The sequence below is a fragment of the Scyliorhinus torazame genome, chromosome 20 (assembly GCF_047496885.1).
Source record: "Scyliorhinus torazame isolate Kashiwa2021f chromosome 20, sScyTor2.1, whole genome shotgun sequence".
In the NCBI taxonomy this organism is placed as follows: domain Eukaryota; kingdom Metazoa; phylum Chordata; class Chondrichthyes; order Carcharhiniformes; family Scyliorhinidae; genus Scyliorhinus; species Scyliorhinus torazame.
This window is the reverse complement of record NC_092726.1, coordinates 23644087-23666169: the sequence shown is the minus strand read 5'-3', so window position 1 is coordinate 23666169 and position 22083 is coordinate 23644087. Positions and strand designations below refer to the sequence as shown.

General features: G+C 58.0%; 1 long non-coding RNA gene across 2 annotated transcripts in view; it reads right to left on the bottom strand.

The window, feature by feature from the left end:
* Positions 1–20646: 20646 nt before the first annotated feature.
* LOC140396971 (uncharacterized) overlaps positions 20647–22083 on the bottom strand; it is a 57569-nt gene continuing 56132 nt past the window's right edge. For both annotated transcript variants that reach the window (XR_011936656.1, XR_011936655.1), the window contains one exon: positions 20647–20758. This is a non-coding gene — a long non-coding RNA (uncharacterized lncRNA). The remainder of the gene's footprint in view (positions 20759–22083) is intronic.

Here is a 22083-nt window from a genome sequence, read left to right as displayed (position 1 = left end):
CCTGGCTCCTTCAACCCACTGCCTGCTTCCAGCCACTGTCACTGACTCCTTCAACCTACTGCCAGCTTCCATCCAGTATCACCGGCTCCTTCAACCCACTGCCTGCTTCCAGCCACTGTCTCTGGCTCCTTCAACACACTGCCTGCTTCCAGCCACTGTCCCTGACTCCTTCAACCCACTGCCTGCTTCCAGCCACTGTCTCTGGCTCCTTCAACACACTGCCTGCTTCCAGCCACTGTCCCTGACTCCTTCAACCCACTGCCTGCTTCCAGCCACTGTCACCGGCTCCTTCAACCCACTGCCTGCTTCCATCCACTGTGACTGACTCCTTCAACCCACTGCCTGCTTCCAGCCACTGTCTCTGGCTCCTTCAACCCACTGCCTGCTTCCATCCAGTGTCACTGACTCCTTCAACCCACTGCCTGCTTCCAGCCACTGTCACTGACTCCTTCAACCCACTGCCTGCTTCCAGCCACTGTCACTGACTCCTTCAACCCACTGCCTGCTTCCAGCCACTGTCTCTGGCTCCATCAACCCACTGTCTGCTTCCAGCCACTGTCCCTGGCTCCTTCAACCCACTGCCTGCTTCCAGCCACTGTCACCGGCTCCTTCAACCCACTGCCTGCTTCCAGCCACTGTCTCTGGCTCCTTCAACCCACTGCCTGCTTCCAGCCACTGTCCCTGACTCCTTCAACCCACTGCCTGCTTCCAGACACTGTCACTGGCTCCTTCAACCCACTGCCTGCCTCCATCCAGTGTCACCGGCTCCTTCAACCCACTGCCTGCTTCCAGACACTGTCACCGGCTCCTTCAACCCACTGCCTCCTTCCATCCACTGTCCCTGACTCCTTCAACCCACTGCCTGCTTCCAGCCACTGTCACCGGCTCCTTCAACCCACTGCCTGCTTCCAGCCACTGTCACCGGCTCCTTCAACCCACTGCCTGCTTCCAGCCACTGTCTCTGGCTCCTTCAACCCACTGCCTGCTTCCAGCCACTGTCCCTGGCTCCTTCAACCCACTGCCTGCTTCCAGCCACTGTCACCGGCTCCTTCAACCCACTGCCTGCTTCCAGCCACTGTCTCTGGCTCCTTCAACCCACTGCCTGCTTCCAGCCACTGTCACCGGCTCCTTCAACCCACTGCCTGCTTCCAGCCACTGTCACCGGCTCCTTCAACCCACTGCCTGCTTCCAGCCACTGTCCCTGGCTCCTTCAACCCACTGGCTGCTTCCAGCCACTGTCACCGGCTCCTTCAACCCACTGCCTGCTTCCAGCCACTGTCTCTGGCTCCTTCAACCCACTGCCTGCTTCCAGCCACTGTCTCTGGCTCCTTCAACCCACTGCCTGCTTCCAGCCACTGTCTCTGGCTCCTTCAACCCACTGCCTGCTTCCAGCCACTGTCCCTGGCTCCTTCAACCCACTGCCTGCTTCCATCCACTGTCACCGGCTCCTTCAACCCACTGGCTGCTTCCAGCCACTGTCACTGGCTCCTTCAACCCACTGCCTGCTTCCATCCACTGTCTCTGGCTCCTTCAACCCACTGCCTGCTTCCAGCCACTGTCACCGGCTCCTTCAACCCACTGCCTGCTTCCAGCCACTGTCCCTGGCTCCTTCAACCCACTGCCTGCTTCCAGCCACTGTCCCTGGCTCCTTCAACCCACTGCCTGCTTCCATCCACTGTCACCGGCTCCTTCAACCCACTGGCTGCTTCCAGCCACTGTCCCTGGCTCCTTCAACCCACTGCCTGCTTCCAGCCACTGTCCCTGGCTCCTTCAACCCACTGCCTGCTTCCATCCAGTGTCACCGGCTCCTTCAACCCACTGCCTGCTTCCAGCCACTGTCTCTGGCTCCTTCAACCCACTGCCTGCTTCCAGCCACTGTCTCTGGCTCCTTCAACCCACTGCCTGCTTCCAGCCACTGTCCCTGGCTCCTTCAACCCACTGCCTGCTTCCAGCCACTGTCTCTGGCTCCTTCAACCCACTGCCTGCTTCCACCCACTGTCTCTGGCTCCTTCAACCCACTGCCTGCTTCCAGCCACTGTCACCGGCTCCTTCAACCCACTGCCTGCTTCCAGCCACTGTCCCTGGCTCCTTCAACCCACTGCCTGCTTCCAGCCACTGTCACCTTCTCCTTCAACCCACTGCCTGCTTCCAGCCACTGTCTCTGGCTCCTTCAACCCACTGCCTGCTTCCATCCACTGTCACCGGCTCCTTCAACCCACTGGCTGCTTCCAGCCACTGTCACCGGCTCCTTCAACCCACTGCCTGCTTCCAGCCACTGTCACCGGCTCCTTCAACCCACTGCCTGCTTCCAGCCACTGTCCCTGGCTCCTTCAACCCACTGCCTGCTTCCAGCCACTGTCTCTGGCTCCTTCAACCCACTGCCTGCTTCCAGCCACTGTCCCTGGCTCCTTCAACCCACTGCCTGCTTCCAGCCACTGTCTCTGGCTCCTTCAACCCACTGCCTGCTTCCAGCCACTGTCCCTGACTCCTTCAACCCACTGCCTGCTTCCAGCCACTGTCCCTGGCTCCTTCAACCCACTGCCTGCTTCCAGCCACTGTCACCGGCTCCTTCAACCCACTGCCTGCTTCCTGCCACTGTCACCGGCTCCTTCAACCCTCTGCCTACTTCCATCCAGTGTCACCGGCTCCTTCAACCTACTGCCAGCTTCCAGCCACTGTCACCGGCTCCTTCAACCCACTGCCTGCTTCCAGCCACTGTCACCGGCTCCTTCAACCCACTGCCTGCTTCCAGCCACTGTCTCTGGCTCCTTCAACCCACTGCCTGCTTCCATCCACTGTCTCTGGCTCCTTCAACCCACTGCCTGCTTCCAGCCACTGTCACCGGCTCCTTCAACCCACTGCCTGCTTCCAGCCACTGTCTCTGGCTCCTTCAACCCACTGCCTGCTTCCATCCACTGTCACTGACTCCTTCAACCCACTGCCTGCTTCCATCCAGTGTCACCGGCTCCTTCAACCTACTGCCAGCTTCCAGCCACTGTCACCGGCTCCTTCAACCCACTGCCTGCTTCCAGCCACTGTCACCGGCTCCTTCAACCCACTGCCTGCTTCCAGCCACTGTCTCTGGCTCCTTCAACCCACTGCCTGCTTCCATCCACTGTCTCTGGCTCCTTCAACCCACTGCCTGCTTCCATCCACTGTCACCGGCTCCTTCAACCCACTGCCTGCTTCCAGCCACTGTCTCTGGCTCCTTCCAGCCACTGCCTGCTTCCAGCCACTGTCTCTGGCTCCTTCAACCCACTGCCTGCTTCCATCCACTGTCTCTGGCTCCTTCAACCCACTGCCTGCTTCCAGCCACTGTCTCTGGCTCCTTCAACCCACTGCCTGCTTCTTTCCACTGTCTCTGGCTCCTTCAACCCACTGCCTGCTTCCATCCAGTGTCACCGGCTCCTTCAACACACTGCCTGCTTCCATCCAGTGTCACCGGCTCCTTCAACCCACTGCCTGCTTCCAGCCACTGTCTCTGGCTCCTTCAACCCACTGCCAGCTTCCATCCACTGTCTCTGTCTCCTTCAACCCACTGCCAGCTTCCATCCAGTGTCACCGGCTCCTTCAACCCACTGCCTGCTTCCAGCCACTGTCCCTGGCTCCTTCACCCCACTGCCTGCTTCCGGCCACTGCCTCTGGCTCCTTCAACCCACTGCCTGCTTCCAGCCACTGTCACCGGCTCCTTCAACCCACTGCCTGCTTCCAGCCACTGTCACCGGCTCCTTCAACCCACTGCCTGCTTCCAGCCACTGTCCCTGACTCCTTCAACCCACTGCCTGCTTCCAGCCACTGTCCCTGGCTCCTTCAACCCACTGCCTGCCTCCATCCAGTGTCACCGGCTCCTTCAACCCACTGCCTGCTTCCAGCCACTGTCTCTGACTCCTTCAACCCACTGCCTGCTTCCAGCCACTGTCTCTGACTCCTTCAACCCACTGCCTGCTTCCAGCCACTGTCTCTGGCTCCTTCAACCCACTGCCTGCTTCCAGCAACTGTCACCGGCTCCTTCAACCCACTGCCTGCTTCCAGCCACTGTCACCGGCTCCTTCAACCCACTGCCTGCTTCCAGCAACTGTCACCGGCTCCTTCAACCCACTGCCTGCTTCCAGCCACTGTCACCGGCTCCTTCAACCTACTGCCAGCTTCCAGCCACTGTCACCGGCTCCTTCAACCCACTGCCTGCTTCCAGCCACTGTCACCGGCTCCTTCAACCCACTGCCTGCTTCCAGCTACTGTCCCTGGCTCCTTCAACCCACTGCCTGCTTCCAGCAACTGTCACCGGCTCCTTCAACCCACTGCCTGCTTCCATCCACTGTCACCGGCTCCTTCAACCCACTGGCTGCTTCCAGCCACTGTCACCGGCTCCTTCAACCCACTGCCAGCTTCCAGCCACTGTCACTGGCTCCTTCAACCTACTGCCAGCTTCCATCCAGTGTCACCGGCTCCTTCAACACACTGCCTGCTTCCAGCCACTGTCCCTGGCTCCTTCAACCCACTGCCTGCTTCCAGCCACTGTCACTGGCTCCTTCAACCCACTGCCAGCTTCCATCCAGTGTCACCGGCTCCTTCAACACACTGCCTGCTTCCAGCCACTGTCACCGGCTCCTTCAACCCACTGCCTGCTTCCATCCACTGTCACCGGCTCCTTCAACCCACTGCCTGCTTCCAGCCACTGTCCCTGACTCCTTCAACCCACTGCCTGCTTCCAGCCACTGTCACCGGCTCCTTCAACCCACTGCCTGCTTCCAGACACTGTCACCTGCTCCTTCAACCCACTGCCTGCTTCCAGCCACTGTGCCTGTCTCCTTCAACCCACTGCCTGCTTCCAGCCACTGTCCCTGACTCCTTCAACCCACTGCCAGCTTCCATCCACTGTCACCGGCTCCTTCAACCCACTGCCTGCTTCCAGGCACTGTCACCGGCTCCTTCAACCCACTGCCTGCTTCCAGCCACTGTCACCGGCTCCTTCAACCCACTGCCTGCTTCCATCCAGTGTCCCTGGCTCCTTCAACCCACTGCCTGCTTCCAGCTACTGTCTCTGGCTCCTTCAACCCACTGCCAGCTTCCAGCCACTGTCACCGGCTCCTTCAACCCACTGCCTGCTTCCAGCCACTGTCCCTGGCTCCTTCAACCCACTGCCTGCTTCCAGCCACTGTCTCTGGCTCCTTCAACCCACTGCCTGCTTCCAGCCACTGTCCCTGGCTCCTTCAACCCACTGCCTGCTTCCAGCCACTGTCTCTGGCTCCTTCAACCCACTGCCTGCTTCCAGCCACTGTCCCTGGCTCCTTCAACCCACTGCCTGCTTCCATCCACTGTCTCTGACTCCTTCAACCCACTGCCTGCTTCCAGCCACTGTCTCTGGCTCCTTCAACCCACTGCCTGCTTCCAGCCACTGTCTCTGGCTCCTTCAACCCACTGCCTGCTTCCAGCCACTGTCACCGGCTCCTTCAACCCACTGCCTGCTTCCATCCACTGTCACCGGCTCCTTCAACCCACTGCCTGCTTCCATCCACTGTCACCGGCTCCTTCAACCTGCTGCCAGCTTCCATCCAGTGTCACCGGCTCCTTCAACCCACTGCCTGCTTCCAGCCACTGTCCCTGACTCCTTCAACCCACTGCCTGCTTCCAGCCACTGTCACCGGCTCCTTCAACCCACTGCCTGCTTCCATCCACTGTGACTGACTCCTTCAACCCACTGCCTGCTTCCAGCCACTGTCCCTGACTCCTTCAACCCACTGCCTGCTTCCATCCACTGTCTCTGGCTCCTTCAACCCACTGCCTGCTTCCAGCCACTGCCTCTGGCTCCTTCAACCCACTGCCTGCTTCCATCCACTGTCACCGGCTCCTTCAACCCACTGCCTGCTTCCAGTCACTGTCACCGGCTCCTTCAACCCACTGCCAGCTTCCAGCCACTGTCACTGACTCCTTCAACCCACTGCCTGCTTCCATCCACTGTCACCGGCTCATCCAACCCACTGCCTGCTTCCATCCACTGTCACCGGCTCATCCAACCCACTGCCTGCTTCCAGCCACTGTCACTGACTCCTTCAACCCACTGCCTGCTTCCATCCACTGTCTCTGGCTCCTTCAACCCACTGCCTGCTTCCAGCCACTGCCTCTGGCTCCTTCAACCCACTGCCTGCTTCCAGCCACTGTCTCTGGCTCATCCAACCCACTGCCTGCTTCCATCCACTGTCACCGGCTCCTTCAACCCACTGCCTGCTTCCAGCCACTGTCACCGCCTCCTTCAACCCACTGCCTGCTTCCAGCCACTGTCTCTAGCTCCTTCAACCCACTGCCTGCTTCCATCCAGTGTCACCGGCTCCTTCAACCCACTGCCTGCTTCCAGCCACTGTCTCTGGCTCCTTCAACCCCTGCCTGCTTCCATCCAGTGTCACCGGCTCCTTCAACCCACTGCCTGCTTCCAGCCACTGTCCCTGGCTCCTTCAACCCACTGCCTGCTTCCAGCCACTGTCTCTGGCTCCTTCAACCCACTGCCTGCTTCCAGCCACTGTCCCTGACTCCTTCAACCCACTGCCTGCTTCCTGCCACTGTCACCGGCTCCTTCAACCCTCTGCCTGCTTCCATCCAGTGTCACCGGCTCCTTCAACCTACTGCCAGCTTCCAGCCACTGTCACCGGCTCCTTCAACCCACTGCCTGCTTCCAGCCACTGTCACCGGCTCCTTCAACCCACTGCCTGCTTCCAGCCACTGTCTCTGGCTCCTTCAACCCACTGCCTGCTTCCATCCACTGTCTCTGGCTCCTTCAACCCACTGCCTGCTTCCATCCACTGTCTCTGGCACCTTCAACCCACTGCCTGCTTCCATCCACTGTCTCTGGCTCCTTCAACCAACTGACTGCTTCCAGCCACTGTCTCTGGCTCCTTCAACCCACTGCCTGCTTCCATCCACTGTCTCTGGCTCCTTCAACCCACTGCCTGCTTCCATCCACTGTCTCTGGCACCTTCAACCCACTGCCTGCTTCCATCCACTGTCTCTGGCACCTTCAACCCACTGCCTGCTTCCATCCACTGTCACCGGCTCCTTCAACCCACTGCCTGCTTCCAGCCACTGTCTCTGGCTCCTTCCAGCCACTGCCTGCTTCCAGCCACTGTCTCTGGCTCCTTCAACCCACTGCCTGCTTCTTTCCACTGTCTCTGGCTCCTTCAACCCACTGCCTGCTTCCAGCCACTGTCTCTGGCTCCTTCCACCCACTGCCAGCTTCCATCCACTGTCTCTGTCTCCTTCAACCCCATGCCTGCTTCCATCCACTGTCCCTGGCTCCTTCAACCCACTGCCTGCTTCCGGCCACTGCCTCTGGCTCCTTCAACCCACTGCCTGCTTCCAGCCACTGCCTCTGGCTCCTTCAACCCTCTGCCTGCTTCCAGCCACTGCCACTGGCTCCTTCACCCCACTGTCACTGGCTCCTTCACCCCACTGTCACTGGCCCCTTCACCTCACTGACACTGGCCCCTTCACCCCACTGTCACTGGTTCCTTCACCCCACTGTTACTGGCTCCTTCAACCCACTGCCACTGGCTCCTTCAACCCACTGCCACTGGCTCCTTCACCCCACTGTCACTGGCTCCTTCACCCCACTGTCACTGGCTCCTTCACCCCACTGTCACTGGCTCCTTCACCCCACTGTCACTGGCTACTTCACCCCACTGTCACTGGCTACTTCACCCCACTGTCACTGGCTCCTTCAGCCCACTGCCGCTGGCTCCTTCAGCCCACTGCCACTGGCTCCTTCAGCCCACAGCCTCTGGCTCCTTCAGCCCACTGCCACTGGCTCCTTCACCCCACTGCCACTGGCTCCTTCACCCCACTGCCACTGGCTCCTTCACCCCACTGCCACTGGCTCCTTCACCCCACTGCCACTGGCTCCTTCACCCCACTGCCACTGGCTCCTTCACCCCACTGCCACTGGCTCCTTCACCCCACTGCCACTGGCTCCTTCACCCCACTGCCACTGGCTCCTTCACCCCACTGCCACTGGCTCCTTCACCCCACTGCCACTGGCTCCTTCACCCCACTGCCACTGGCTCCTTCACCCCACTGCCACTGGCTCCTTCACCCCACTGCCACTGGCTCCTTCACCCCACTGTCACTGGCTCCTTCACCCCACTGTCACTGGCTCCTTCACCCCGCTGTCACTGGCTCCTTCACCCCGCTGTCACTGGCTCCTTCACCCCGCTGTCACTGGCTCCTTCACCCCGCTGTCACTGGCTCCTTCACCCCGCTGTCACTGGCTCCTTCACCCCGCTGTCACTGGCTCCTTCACCCCGCTGTCACTGGCTCCTTCACCCCGCTGTCACTGGCTCCTTCACCCCACTGTCACTGGCTCCTTCACCCCACTGTCACTGGCTCCTTCACCCCACTGTCACTGGCTCCTTCACCCCACTGTCACTGGCTCCTTCACCCCACTGTCACTGGCTCCTTCACCCCACTGTCGCTGGCTCCTTCACCCCACTGTCGCTGGCTCCTTCACCCCACTGTCGCTGGCTCCTTCACCCCACTGTCACTGGCTCCTTCACCCCACTGTCACTGGCTCCTTCACCCCACTGTCACTGGCTCCTTCACCCCACTGCCACTGGCTCCTTCACCCCACTGCCACTGGCTCCTTCAGCCCACTGCCACTGGCTCCTTCAGCCCACTGCCACTGGCTCCTTCAGCCCACTGCCACTGGCTCCTTCAGCCCACTGCCACTGGCTCCTTCAGCCCACTGCCACTGGCTCCTTCAGCCCACTGCCACTGGCTCCTTCAGCCCACTGCCACTGGCTCCTTCAGCCCACTGCCACTGGCTCCTTCAGCCCACTGCCACTGGCTCCTTCAGCCCACTGCCACTGGCTCCTTCAGCCCACTGCCACTGGCTCCTTCAGCCCACTGCCACTGGCTCCTTCAGCCCACTGCCACTGGCTCCTTCAGCCCACTGCCACTGGCTCCTTCAGCCCACTGCCACTGGCTCCTTCAGCCCACTGCCACTGGCTCCTTCAGCCCACTGCCACTGGCTCCTTCAGCCCACTGCCACTGGCTCCTTCAGCCCACTGCCACTGGCTCCTTCAGCCCACTGCCACTGGCTCCTTCAGCCCACTGCCACTGGCTCCTTCAGCCCACTGCCACTGGCTCCTTCAGCCCACTGCCACTGGCTCCTTCAGCCCACTGCCACTGGCTCCTTCAGCCCACTGCCACTGGCTCCTACAGCCCACTGCCACTGGCTCCTTCAGCCCACTGCCACTGGCTCCTTCAGCCCACAGCCACTGGCTCCTCCAGCCCACTGCCACTGGCTCCTCCAGCCCACTGCCACTGGCTCCTCCAGCCCACTGCCACTGGCTCCTTCAGCCCACTGCCACTGGCTCCTTCAGCCCACTGCCACTGGCTCCTTCAGCCCACTGCCACTGGCTCCTTCAGCCCACTGCCACTGGCTCCTTCAGCCCACTGCCACTGGCTCCTTCAGCCCACTGCCACTGGCTCCTTCAGCCCACTGCCACTGGCTCCTTCAGCCCACTGCCACTGGCTCCTTCAGCCCACTGCCACTGGCTCCTTCAGCCCACTGCCACTGGCTCCTTCAGCCCACTGCCACTGGCTCCTTCAGCCCACTGCCACTGGCTCCTTCAGCCCACTGCCACTGGCTCCTTCAGCCCACTGCCACTGGCTCCTTCAGCCCACTGCCACTGGCTCCTTCAGCCCACTGCCACTGGCTCCTTCAGCCCACTGCCACTGGCTCCTTCAGCCCACTGCCACTGGCTCCTTCAGCCCACTGCCACTGGCTCCTTCAGCCCACTGCCACTGGCTCCTTCACCCCACTGCCACTGGCTCCTTCACCCCACTGCCACTGGCTCCTTCACCCCACTGCCACTGGCTCCTTCACCCCACTGCCACTGGCTCCTTCACCCCACTGCCACTGGCTCCTTCACCCCACTGCCACTGGCTCCTTAACCCCACTGTTACTGGCTCCTTCACCCCACTGCCACTGGCTCCTTCACCCCACTGCCACTGGCTCCTTCACCCCACTGCCACTGGCTCCTTCACCCCACTGCCACTGGCACCTTCACCCCACTGTCACTGGCACCTTCACCCCACTGCCACTGGCTCCTTCAGCCCACTGTCACCGGCTCCTTCACCCCACTGCCACCGTCTCCTTCACCCCACTGCCACCGGCTCCTTCACCCCACTGCCACTGGCTCCTTCACCCCACTGGCACCGGCTCCTTCACCCCACTGTGACTGGCTCCTTCAGCCCACTGGCACTGGCTCCTTCACCCCACTGCCACTGGCTCCTTCACCCCACTGCCACTGGCTCCTTCACCCCACTGTCACTGCCTCATTCACCCCACTGCCACTGGCTCCTTCACCCCACTGCCACTGGCTCCCTCACCCCACTGTCACTGGCTCCTTCACCCCACTGCCTCATTCACCCCACTGTCACTGCCTCCTTCACCCCACTGCCACTGGCTCCTTCACCCCACTGCCACTGGCTCCCTCACCCCACTGCCACTGGCTCCTTCACCCCACTGTCACTGGCTCCTTCACCCCACTGTCACTGGCTCCCTCACCCCACTGCCACTGGCTCATTCACCCCACTGCCACTGGCTCATTCACCCCACTGCCACTGGCTCCTTCACCCCACTGCCACTGGCTCCTTCACCCCACTGCAACTGACTCCTTCACCCCACTGTCACTGGCTCCATCGGCCCACTGCCACTGGCTCCTTCACCCCACTGCCACTGTCTCCTTCACCCCACTGCCACTGTCTCCTTCACCCCACTGCCACTGTCTCCTTCACCCCACTGCCACTGGCTCCTTCACCCCACTGTGACTGGCTCCTTCAGCCCACTGGCACTGGCTCCTTCAGCCCACTGGCACTGGCTCCTTCAGCCCACTGGCACTGGCTCCTTCAGCCCACTGCCACTGGCTCCTTCAGCCCACTGCCACTGGCTCCTTCAGCCCACTGCCACTGGCTCCTTCAGCCCACTGCCACTGGCTCCTTCAGCCCACTGCCACTGGCTCCTTCAGCCCACTGCCACTGGCTCCTTCAGCCCACTGCCACTGGCTCCTTCAGCCCACTGCCACTGGCTCCTTCAGCCCACTGCCACTGGCTCCTTCAGCCCACTGCCACTGGCTCCTTCAGCCCACTGCCACTGGCTCCTTCAGCCCACTGCCACTGGCTCCTTCAGCCCACTGCCACTGGCTCCTTCAGCCCACTGCCACTGGCTCCTTCAGCCCACTGCCACTGGCTCCTTCAGCCCACTGCCACTGGCTCCTTCAGCCCACTGCCACTGGCTCCTTCAGCCCACTGCCACTGGCTCCTTCACCCCACTGCCACTGGCTCCTTCACCCCACTGCCACTGGCTCCTTCCCCCCACTGTTACTGGCTCCTTCCCCCCACTGCCACTGGCTCCTTCACCCCACTGGCACTGGCACCTTCACCCCACTCTCACTGGCACCTTCATCCCACTGCCACTGGCTCCTTCAGCCCACTGCCACCGGCTCCTTCAGCCCACTGCCACTGGCTCCTTCACCCCACTGTCACTGGCTCCCTCACCCCACTGCCACTGGCTCCTTCAGCCCACTGCCACTGGCTCCTTCAGCCCACTGCCACTGGCTCCTTCAGCCCACTGCCACTGGCTCCTTCAGCCGACTGCCACTGGCTCCTTCACCCCACTGCCACTGTCTCCTTCACCCCACTGCCACTGGCTCCCTCACCCCACTGTCACTGGCTCCCTCACCCCACTGTCAGTGGCTCATTCAGCCCACTGCCACTGGCTCCTTCAGCCCACTGCCACTGGCTCCTTCAGCCCACTGCCACTGGCTCCTTCAGCCCACTGCCACTGGCTCCTTCAGCCCACTGCCACTGGCTCCTTCACCCCACTGCCACTGGCTCCTTCACCCCACTGCCACTGTCTCCTTCACCCCACTGCCACTGTCTCCTTCACCCCACTGCCACTGTCTCCTTCACCCCACTGCCACTGTCTCCTTCACCCCACTGCCACTGTCTCCTTCACCCCACTGCCACTGTCTCCTTCACCCCACTGCCACTGTCTCCTTCACCCCACTGCCACTGTCTCCTTCACCCCACTGCCACTGTCTCCTTCACCCCACTGCCACTGTCTCCTTCACCCCACTGCCACTGTCTCCTTCACCCCACTGCCACTGTCTCCTTCACCCCACTGCCACTGTCTCCTTCACCCCACTGCCACTGTCTCCTTCACCCCACTGCCACTGTCTCCTTCACCCCACTGCCACTGTCTCCTTCACCCCACTGCCACTGTCTCCTTCACCCCACTGCCACTGGCTCCTTCACCCCACTGCCACTGGCTCCTTCACCCCACTGTCACTGGCTCCTTCAGCCCACTGGCACTGGCTCCTTCAGCCCACTGCCTCATTCACCCCACTGGCACTGGCTCCTTCACCCCACTGCCACTGGCACCTTCAGCCCACTGTCACTGGCTCCTTCACCCCATTGTGACTGGCACCTTCACCCCACTGTCTCCTTCACCCCATTGGCACTGGCTCCTTCACCCCACTGTGACTGGCTCCTTCACCCCACTGTGACTGGCACCTTCACCCCACTGGCACTGGCACCTTCACCCCACTGTCACTGGCTCCTTCACCCCACTGTCACTGGCTCCTTCACCCCACTGTCACTGGCTCCTTCACCCCACTGTGACTGGCTCCTTCACCCCACTGTGACTGGCTCCTTCACCCCACTGTGACTGGCTCCTTCACCCCACTGTGACTCGCTCCTTCACCCCACTGGCACTGGCTCCTTCACCCCATTGTGACTGGCACCTTCACCCCACTGGCATTGGCTCCCTTCACCCCACTGGCACTGTCTCCTTCAGCCCACTGGCACCTTCATCCCGCTACCTCCTTCTCCCACATCCCCGGCAATACCGACACGGGATCATAATCCTGCACCTCCCTTCCTGACAGCACAGTGGGTGGCTCCCCACACCGCACTGGGAGTAGCCACAGAGCTGAAGGTATAATGACAAGAGAAGACGCATTTAAGGCTTTGGGCAAGCGATGCTGGGGGGTGGGGGCTACAGTGAGTGGAAATGACCTCCAACCTGCTGTCTACAAGGTAGCAGAGAGGATAAATGACTCCTTTAGGCAAAATGGGATAAACCTGCAGGGCTTTGGATAAAGCGGGGAAGTGGGACTCTCTGGATTGGTGTACAGAGCCCGAATGATCTCGTCGGGCCATACTGACACTCTGGCGGCTGATGACCACCCTTTCCAGGGCAATGAGGGGTGGGGGAATAAATGCTAACCTTCCCAACAGTGTGAGAAGTATGGAGAGCCAAATCTTTCAGGAGTGAAGTTCGGAGACACACTTGACGCCAGTTGCACCAAAGCCATCATATTCTTTTCACCGCCTGTGCCAAATCCCTCACGTTGCCAACTCCATGACATTGCCCACATCCAACCCTGCCCCACGTGTGGGGCCGTCAGCCGTGCCTTTGTAACCCCTCAGCCCAGAAGCCCCCTGTTGTCAGCCCGTGCTATCCCGCAACTAAGAGTGTTTTTAAAAAAAATTAAACAGCATCGACCTCAGCACAAGAGGGAGCTCTGGCCAAGCACGAAGCAAAGTTTTTCTGGTTTTCAAGTTATTGTTCCTCCCCTTGCAGTTTGAGCCACATCTAACACAGCTCAAAGATCAATGGATTGGGGACGATGTTGATCACAAGCAGTGCTCATTCCAATTCACCCCGTATACAGCTACAACGTCGAGTTTGCATCCTGTACCAGTGTCCTCACCATCCTGTACCAGTGTCCTCACCATCCTGTACCAGTGTCCTCACCATCCTGTACCAGTGTCCTCACCACCCTGTACCAGTGTCCTCACCATCCTGTACCAGTGTCCTCACCATCCTGTACCAGTGTCCCTCACCATCCTGTACCAGTGTCCTCACCACCCTGTACCAGTGTCCCTCACTACCCTGTACCAGTGTCCCTCACCACCCTGTACCAGTGTCCCTCACCACCCTGTACCAGTGTCCCTCACCACCCTGCACCAGTGTCCTCACCATCCTGTACCAGTGTCCTCACCACCCTGTACCAGTGTCCTCACCACCCTGTACCAGTGTCCTCACCACCCTGTACCAGTGTCCTCACCATCCTGTACCAGTGTCCTCACCATCCTGTACCAGTGTCCCTCACCACCCTGTACCAGTGTCCCTCACCATCCTGTACCAGTGTCCCTCACCATCCTGTACCAGTGTCCTCACCATCCTGTACCAGTGCCCTCACCATCCTGTACCAGTGTCCTCACCACCCTGTACCAGTGTCCCTCACCACCCTGTACCAGTGTCCCTCACCACCCTGTACCAGTGTCCTCACCACCCTGTACCAGTGTCCCTCACCATCCTGTACCAGTGTCCCTCACCACCCTGTACCAGCGTCCCTCACCACCCTGTACCAGTGTCCCTCACCACCCTGTACCAGTGTCCCTCACCATCCTGTACCAGTGTCCTCACCAGCCTGCACCAGTGTCCCTCACCACCCTGCACCAGTGTCCCTCACCACCCTGCACCAGTGTCCCTCACCATCCTGTACCAGTGTCCTCACCATCCTGCACCAGTGTCCCTCACCACCCTGTACCAGTGTCCCTCACCACCCTGTACCAGTGTCCCTCACCACCCTGCACCAGTGTCCCTCACCACCCTGCACCAGTGTCCCTCACCATCCTGTACCAGTGTCCCTCACCATCCTGTACCAGTGTCCCTCACCATCCTGTACCAGTGTCCCTCACCACCCTGTACCAGTGTCCCTCACCATCCTGTACCAGTGTCCCTCACCACCCTGTACCAGTGTCCCTCACCATCCTGTACCAGTGTCCTCACCATCCTGCACCAGTGTCCCTCACCACCCTGTACCAGTGTTCCTCACCATCCTGTACCAGTGTCCTCACCATCCTGTACCAGTGTCCTCACCATCCTGTACCAGTGTCCTCACCATCCTGTACCAGTGTCCTCACCATCCTGTACCAGTGTCCTCACCATCCTGTACCAGTGTCCTCACCACCCTGTACCAGTGTCCCTCACCATCCTGTACCAGTGTCCTCACCATCCTGCACCAGTGTCCCTCACCACCCTGTACCAGTGTTCCTCACCACCCTGTACCAGTGTCCTCACCATCCTGCACCAGTGTTCCTCACCACCCTGTACCAGTGTCCTCACCATCCTGTACCAGTGTTCCTCACCACCCTGTACCAGTGTCCTCACCATCCTGCACCAGTGTTCCTCACCACCCTGTACCAGTGTCCTCACCATCCTGTACCAGTGTCCTCACCATCCTGTACCAGTGTCCCTCACCATCCTGTACCAGTGTCCTCACCATCCTGCACCAGTGTCCCTCACCACCCTGTACCAGTGTTCCTCACCATCCTGTACCAGTGTCCTCACCATCCTGTACCAGTGTCCTCACCATCCTGTACCAGTGTCCTCACCATCCTGTACCAGTGTCCCTCACCATCCTGTACCAGTGTCCTCACCATCCTGTACCAGTGTCCCTCACCATCCTGTACCAGTGTCCCTCACCACCCTGTACCAGTGTCCTCACCACCCTGTACCAGTGTCCTCACCATCCTGTACCAGTGTCCTCACCATCCTGTACCAGTGTCCTCACCATCCTGTACCAGTGTCCTCACCATCCTGTACCAGTGTCCTCACCATCCTGTACCAGTGTCCTCACCACCCTGTACCAGTGTCCCTCACCATCCTGTACCAGTGTCCTCACCATCCTGCACCAGTGTCCCTCACCACCCTGTACCAGTGTCCTCACCACCCTGTACCAGTGTCCCTCACCACCCTGCACCAGTGTCCCTCACCACCCTGCACCAGTGTCCTCACCACCCTGTACCAGTGTCCTCACCACCCTGTACCAGTGTCCTCACCATCCTGTACCAGTGTCCTCACAATCCTGTACCAGTGTCCCTCACCATCCTGTACCAGTGTCCTCACCATCCTGTACCAGTGTCCTCACAATCCTGCACCAGTGTCCCTCACCACCCTGTACCAGTGTCCCTCACCACCCTGTACCAGTGTCCCTCACCACCCTGTACCAGTGTCCCTCACCACCCTGTACCAGTGTCCCTCACCACCCTGTACCAGTGTCCCTCACCACCCTGTACCAGTGTCCCTCACCACCCTGTACCAGTGTCCCTCACCATCCTGTACCAGTGTCCTCACCAGCCTGCACCAGTGTCCCTCACCACCCTGCACCAGTGTCCCTCACCATCCTGCACCAGTGTCCCTCACCACCCTGTACCAGTGTCCCTCACCACCCTGTACCAGTGTCCTCACCATCCTGTACCAGTGTCCTCACCACCCTGTACCAGTGTCCTCACCACCCTGTACCAGTGTCCTCACCACCCTGTACCAGTGTCCTCACCATCCTGTACCAGTGTCCCTCACCACCCTGTACCAGTGTCCCTCACCACCCTGTACCAGTGTCCCTCACCATCCTGCACCAGTGTCCCTCACCATCCTGTACCAGTGTCCTCACCATCCTGCACCAGTGTCCCTCACCACCCTGTACCAGTGTCCCTCACCACCCTGTACCAGTGTCCCTCACCACCCTGTACCAGTGTCCCTCACCACCCTGCACCAGTGTCCCTCACCACCCTGCACCAGTGTCCCTCACCACCCTGTACCAGTGTCCCTCACCATCCTGTACCAGTGTCCCTCACCACCCTGTACCAGTGTCCCTCACCACCCTGTACCAGTGTCCCTCACCATCCTGTACCAGTGTCCCTCACCACCCTGTACCAGTGTCCCTCACCATCCTGTACCAGTGTCCTCACCATCCTGCACCAGTGTCCCTCACCACCCTGTACCAGTGTTCCTCACCACCCTGTACCAGTGTCCTCACCATCCTGTACCAGTGTCCTCACCATCCTGTACCAGTGTCCTCACCATCCTGTACCAGTGTCCTCACCACCCTGTACCAGTGTCCCTCACCATCCTGTACCAGTGTCCTCACCATCCTGTACCAGTGTCCTCACCATCCTGCACCAGTGTCCCTCACCACCCTGTACCAGTGTTCCTCACCACCCTGTACCAGTGTCCTCACCATCCTGCACCAGTGTTCCTCACCACCCTGTACCAGTGTCCTCACCATCCTGTACCAGTGTCCTCACCACCCTGTACCAGTGTCCTCACCATCCTGTACCAGTGTCCTCACCACCCTGTACCAGTGTTCCTCACCACCCTGTACCAGTGTCCTCACCATCCTGTACCAGTGTCCTCACCATCCTGTACCAGTGTTCCTCACCACCCTGTACCAGTGTCCTCACCACCCTGTACCAGTGTCCTCACCACCCTGTACCAGTGTCCTCACCATCCTGTACCAGTGTCCCTCACCATCCTGTACCAGTGTCCTCACAATCCTGTACCAGTGTCCCTCACCATCCTGTACCAGTGTCCTCACCATCCTGTACCAGTGTCCTCACAATCCTGTACCAGTGTCCTCACCATCCTGTACCAGTGTCCTCACCATCCTGTACCAGTGTCCCTCACCATCCTGTATCAGTGTCCTCACCATCCTGTATCAGTGTCCTCACAATCCTGTACCAGTGTCCTCACCATCCTGTACCAGTGTCCCTCACCATCCTGTACCAGTGTCCTCACCATCCTGTACCAGTGTCCTCACCATCCTGTACCAGTGTCCTCACCATCCTGTACCAGTGTCCTCACCATCCTGTACCAGTGTCCTCACCACCCTGTACCAGTGTCCTCACCACCCTGTACCAGTGTCCCTCACCATCCTGTACCAGTGTCCTCACCATCCTGTACCAGTGTCCTCACCATCCTGTACCAGTGTCCCTCACCATCCTGTACCAGTGTCCCTCACCATCCTGTACCAGTGTCCTCACAATCCTGTACCAGTGTCCCTCACCATCCTGTATCAGTGTCCCTCACCCCCCTGTACCAGTGTCCCTCACCACCCTGTACCATGGACTGTGGGAGGAAACTGGAGTACCTGGAGGAAACCCAAGCAGACATTGGGAGAAAGTGCAGACTCCGCACAGACAGTCACCCGAGGACGGACTTTGACCCGGGTCCCTGGCGTTGTGAGGCAGCAGTGCTTAACACTGCGTCACCGTGTTGTTTTGGGCGGGCTTTTTAAGTCTGCACGAGAGTGACCTGTAAGCAAGACCTGTTTTACCACTGCTACTGTTTTCAAGGTTATTACTATTACTACTGTTCTGCTCAGTTAATGCTATCGTCAAACTTTGTTATTTATTAATATAAGTCCCTTCATTTAAACAACCCATTCAACTATCTACTTTCTGGTCTCAAGTTGCCACACAGTTTTGGTCTCTATATCTAAGGAAGGATATACTTCCATCAGAGGTGATAGAGCGATGGTTTACAGGATTGGTCCCTGGGATGAGGGTGCAGGGTGGGGGTGAGTTGTCCTATGGTAGGCTGAGCAAATTGCATCCATGCACTCTAGAGTTTAGAAGAATGAGATCTATAAAATTCCGAGGGGGTTCGAGAGGGTAGATGCTATCATGTTCCCCCCTCAGTTTCTGACTTTCAAACAAGGGGGGGGCACAGTCTCGGGATAAGGGGGCCGATAATTTAGGATTGAGATGAGGAGAAATTACTTCACCAGTAGGGTGAAATCGACGGAATTTCCTGCCCCAGAGGGTTGCGGAAGCTCTAACACATTTAAGGCTGGGACAGACAGATTTGCCTTGCTACAGGTTGTCCATCGTCCTTTGATAGATTGTCGGACTGCAGGATACTCCAAAAGATAAAACGATTGGGCTTGAACAACCCCTTCATGGCCACGTACTGCGTCGACTCTTCCTCTAGCAAGAGTTGCTGATGTGCCTGGCCCGTGTCCAATTTTGAACATGCCTTGCTCCCGCAAGAGTCACAAACATCCGAAATGGATAAGCATCTAACTTGGAAACCTGGTTAATGGTGAGCTTGTAGTCACCACATATACGCACCGTCCCATTATTTTTAGAACATTCGTACAGTGCAGAAGGATGACATTCGGTCCATCTAGTCTGCACCGACCATCTGAAAGAACATCCGGCCTCGGCCCACTTCCCCGCCCTATCCCCATGACCCTTGTTAACCTGCACATCCCTGGACACTAAGGGCAATTTAGCATGGCCAATCCACCTAACCTGCAGTCTTTGGACGGTGAGAGGGATCCAGAGCACCGGGAGGAAGCCCACGCAGACACGGGGAGAACGTGCAGACCCCACACAGACAGTCACCCGAGACTGGAATTGAACTCGGGTCCCTGGTGCTGTGAGGCAGCAGTGCTGACCACTGTGCCACCCTCAGGATAGGAACGATTGGAGCTGCTCAGTGAGAAAACGGAATAGGCTCAATGACTCCAACCCTTCTGCAGCCGCTCCAACTCCACTTTCCTTCTCACAGCATAGGGCTCTGTCCAGGGCCTGAACAGGTGAGGAGCAGCCGGGGATCTACGTACAACGTCACCGTAATACCACACAATGTACCTCGTTCCTCTTTGAACACATCCGGATACTTCTTGACAACATCCTCGGTCACCCTCGCATGCTTGATCTCACCCCACTTCAATGGAAATTCGCTGAGCCAGTCTCGCCCTAGCAAACAGGGCCCTTCCCTTTGACCACATGGAGGCGTGGCCTTGTTTCTTGACTATTATACGAAATATGGGCTTCCAGTTCCCTGAGCAAAGGTGTGCATCTGAAGATTAATCACTGCCGGAGTAAGGGCTGGTGCTCAGTTAGAACCCCATGTGAAATTGTAAGTCTCTTCTTTAATTACAGAAGCGGGGAGACTCCACCTCCATCTTGATTTGCTCACCATCTACATCATTGCAGTAAAAGTAGGCTCCGCTGGTGCCTCATTCACATTAAATGTGTCTTACACTTGTTCTCCTACCTGCTCTGGGCTTTCTAAATGAAGTGTAGCTGACCGAGGCTTCTTTGATTTTAACTTTTCTTGCGTTGCGCTTCACACCCCTGCATTTCTTCGCCAAATGCCCCTACTTGTTGCATCGGTGACATCCCTAAATTTGCAATGATTCGCATACTGTGACCCACCAGACCTAAAACACTCCACTGCTTTCATCTTTTTGCTTGCAGCCTCTTTCTTCATTTGATGCCACGACTCCTCGCCTGGGCACCAGCAACAGCCTTCTATTTCCAGAGCCTTCTTCAAAATCATTGTGGCTTCACCCAACAACTGACGCTGTGCTGGTTAATGCCACAGACCAGGCTATCTCTGAGCATATCTTCTAGACCTGCTCCGAAATCACAGTGTTCTGAAAGCTGGCATAATTCTGACGCTAAATTAGCTGCTGATAGACCTGCCTTTCAAAAATGGCTATGAAATTTGAATCTTTGAACAATCACCGAGGGCTTCAACTTAGAGAGATTCTGGACCAGAGCAATTAAATCTGACGTGGCCAGATCCCTCATCAGCTTCTAAGTCTTTGCCTCAGTGAGAATCGAATGCCGTTTTTGCCTCCCCTTCTATTCCATTTGCTAAAAAGAAATGCTGCAACCTCTCCAAGCCCAGCCCTCGCTTCTCTCACTCCCCCCCCCCCCCCCCCCATTGCCCTGAACATAGGCAACTTGAAATTCTGTTGAATAAACCCACAATGAAAACAAGCTACTCACTGAATGCAGCCTCGTGTTGCCACGCTGAACATCGAGAAACGTTGTTTTATTTCCTTGCCGTTTTCTCCTCGTCGCCAAACAGATGGGATCACGAAGTAGATAGTCGAATGCACTGTTTAAACAAAGGAACTTCTTTATATAAATAAATAACGAAGTTTGACAACAACAGTATCTCAGCAGAACAGTAGTAATAATCATGAGAACAGGAGCAGTAGTAAAACAGTCTTGTGCAGACTGAGAAGCCCACCCAAATGCCCGCACATGCTCAAGGACCCTCAACAGGCGCCAGGCAAACAATTAGACAGGACAAAGGCTGAGAGGAACACTCTGTACTCAAAATGCATACGGTATTCCAGACATCGTCTCACCAAAACCTCTGTACAACTGTAGCAAAAGTTCCTTATTCTGGAATTGAACCAGAAATGAGCAACATTTTAAAAGTTTTTTAAAAATTTAGAGTACCCAATTATATTTTTCCAATTAAGGGGCAATTTAGCGTGACCAATCCACCTAGCCTGCACATCTTTGGATTGTGGGGACGAAACGCACACAAACACGGGGAGAAGGTGCAAACTCCACACGGACAGTGACCCAGAGACGGGATCGAACCTGAGGCAGCAGTGCTAACCACTGCGTCGCTGTGCTGCCCTAACATTTCCTAAGTTGAAGGCGCAGCGTTGTTGTTTGTGTCCTATGTGCAAGATTCACAGAGAAAGAAAGAGAAGAGAGGCTGGGAAGGAAAGGGAGAAAGTGAAAGTGAAAGAAGAGATACAAACTAAGAGATAAAATGAGTGAAAGGAGAGCAAGGGGGCAGGCGAAAGAGAAAACGGGGAGAGTAGAAAAGAGGAAGAGACAGAGAAGGGGAAAGAGAGGACAAAGGAAAGAGGAAGAGATAAAACGAAAGGTGGCCTTTGAGCCTGTTCTGCCATTGAATGAGATTGTGGCCGATCTACATTCTAACTCCACCGTCTCTGAAATAGTGCAGCGGGATATTTTACAGCCACCAGAGAAGGGGATAGGACCTCAGTTCAAAGTCTCTTCCGAAAGACGGTGCAAGAGAGAGGTGTTTTTGCGACCACCATGACTCTGCAGACTTAGTGCAAGGATTCTGAATCAAACAGCCAAGGCGACTTTCATACGGCGGCATTGTAGCACAGTGGTTAGCACTGTTGCTGCACAGAGCCAGGGTCCTGGGTTCGATTCCCGGCTTGGGTCACTGTCTGTGCGGAGTCTGCACGTTCTCCCCCGTGTCTCCGTGGGTTTCCTCCGGGTGCTCCGGTTTCCTCCCACAAGTCCCGAAAGACGTGCTTGTTGGGTGAATTGGCCATTCTGAATTCTCCCTCTGTGAACCCGAACAGGTGCCGGAATGTGGCGACGAGGGGATTGTCACAGTAACTTCATTGCAGCGTTAATGTAAGCCTACTTGTGACAATAAAG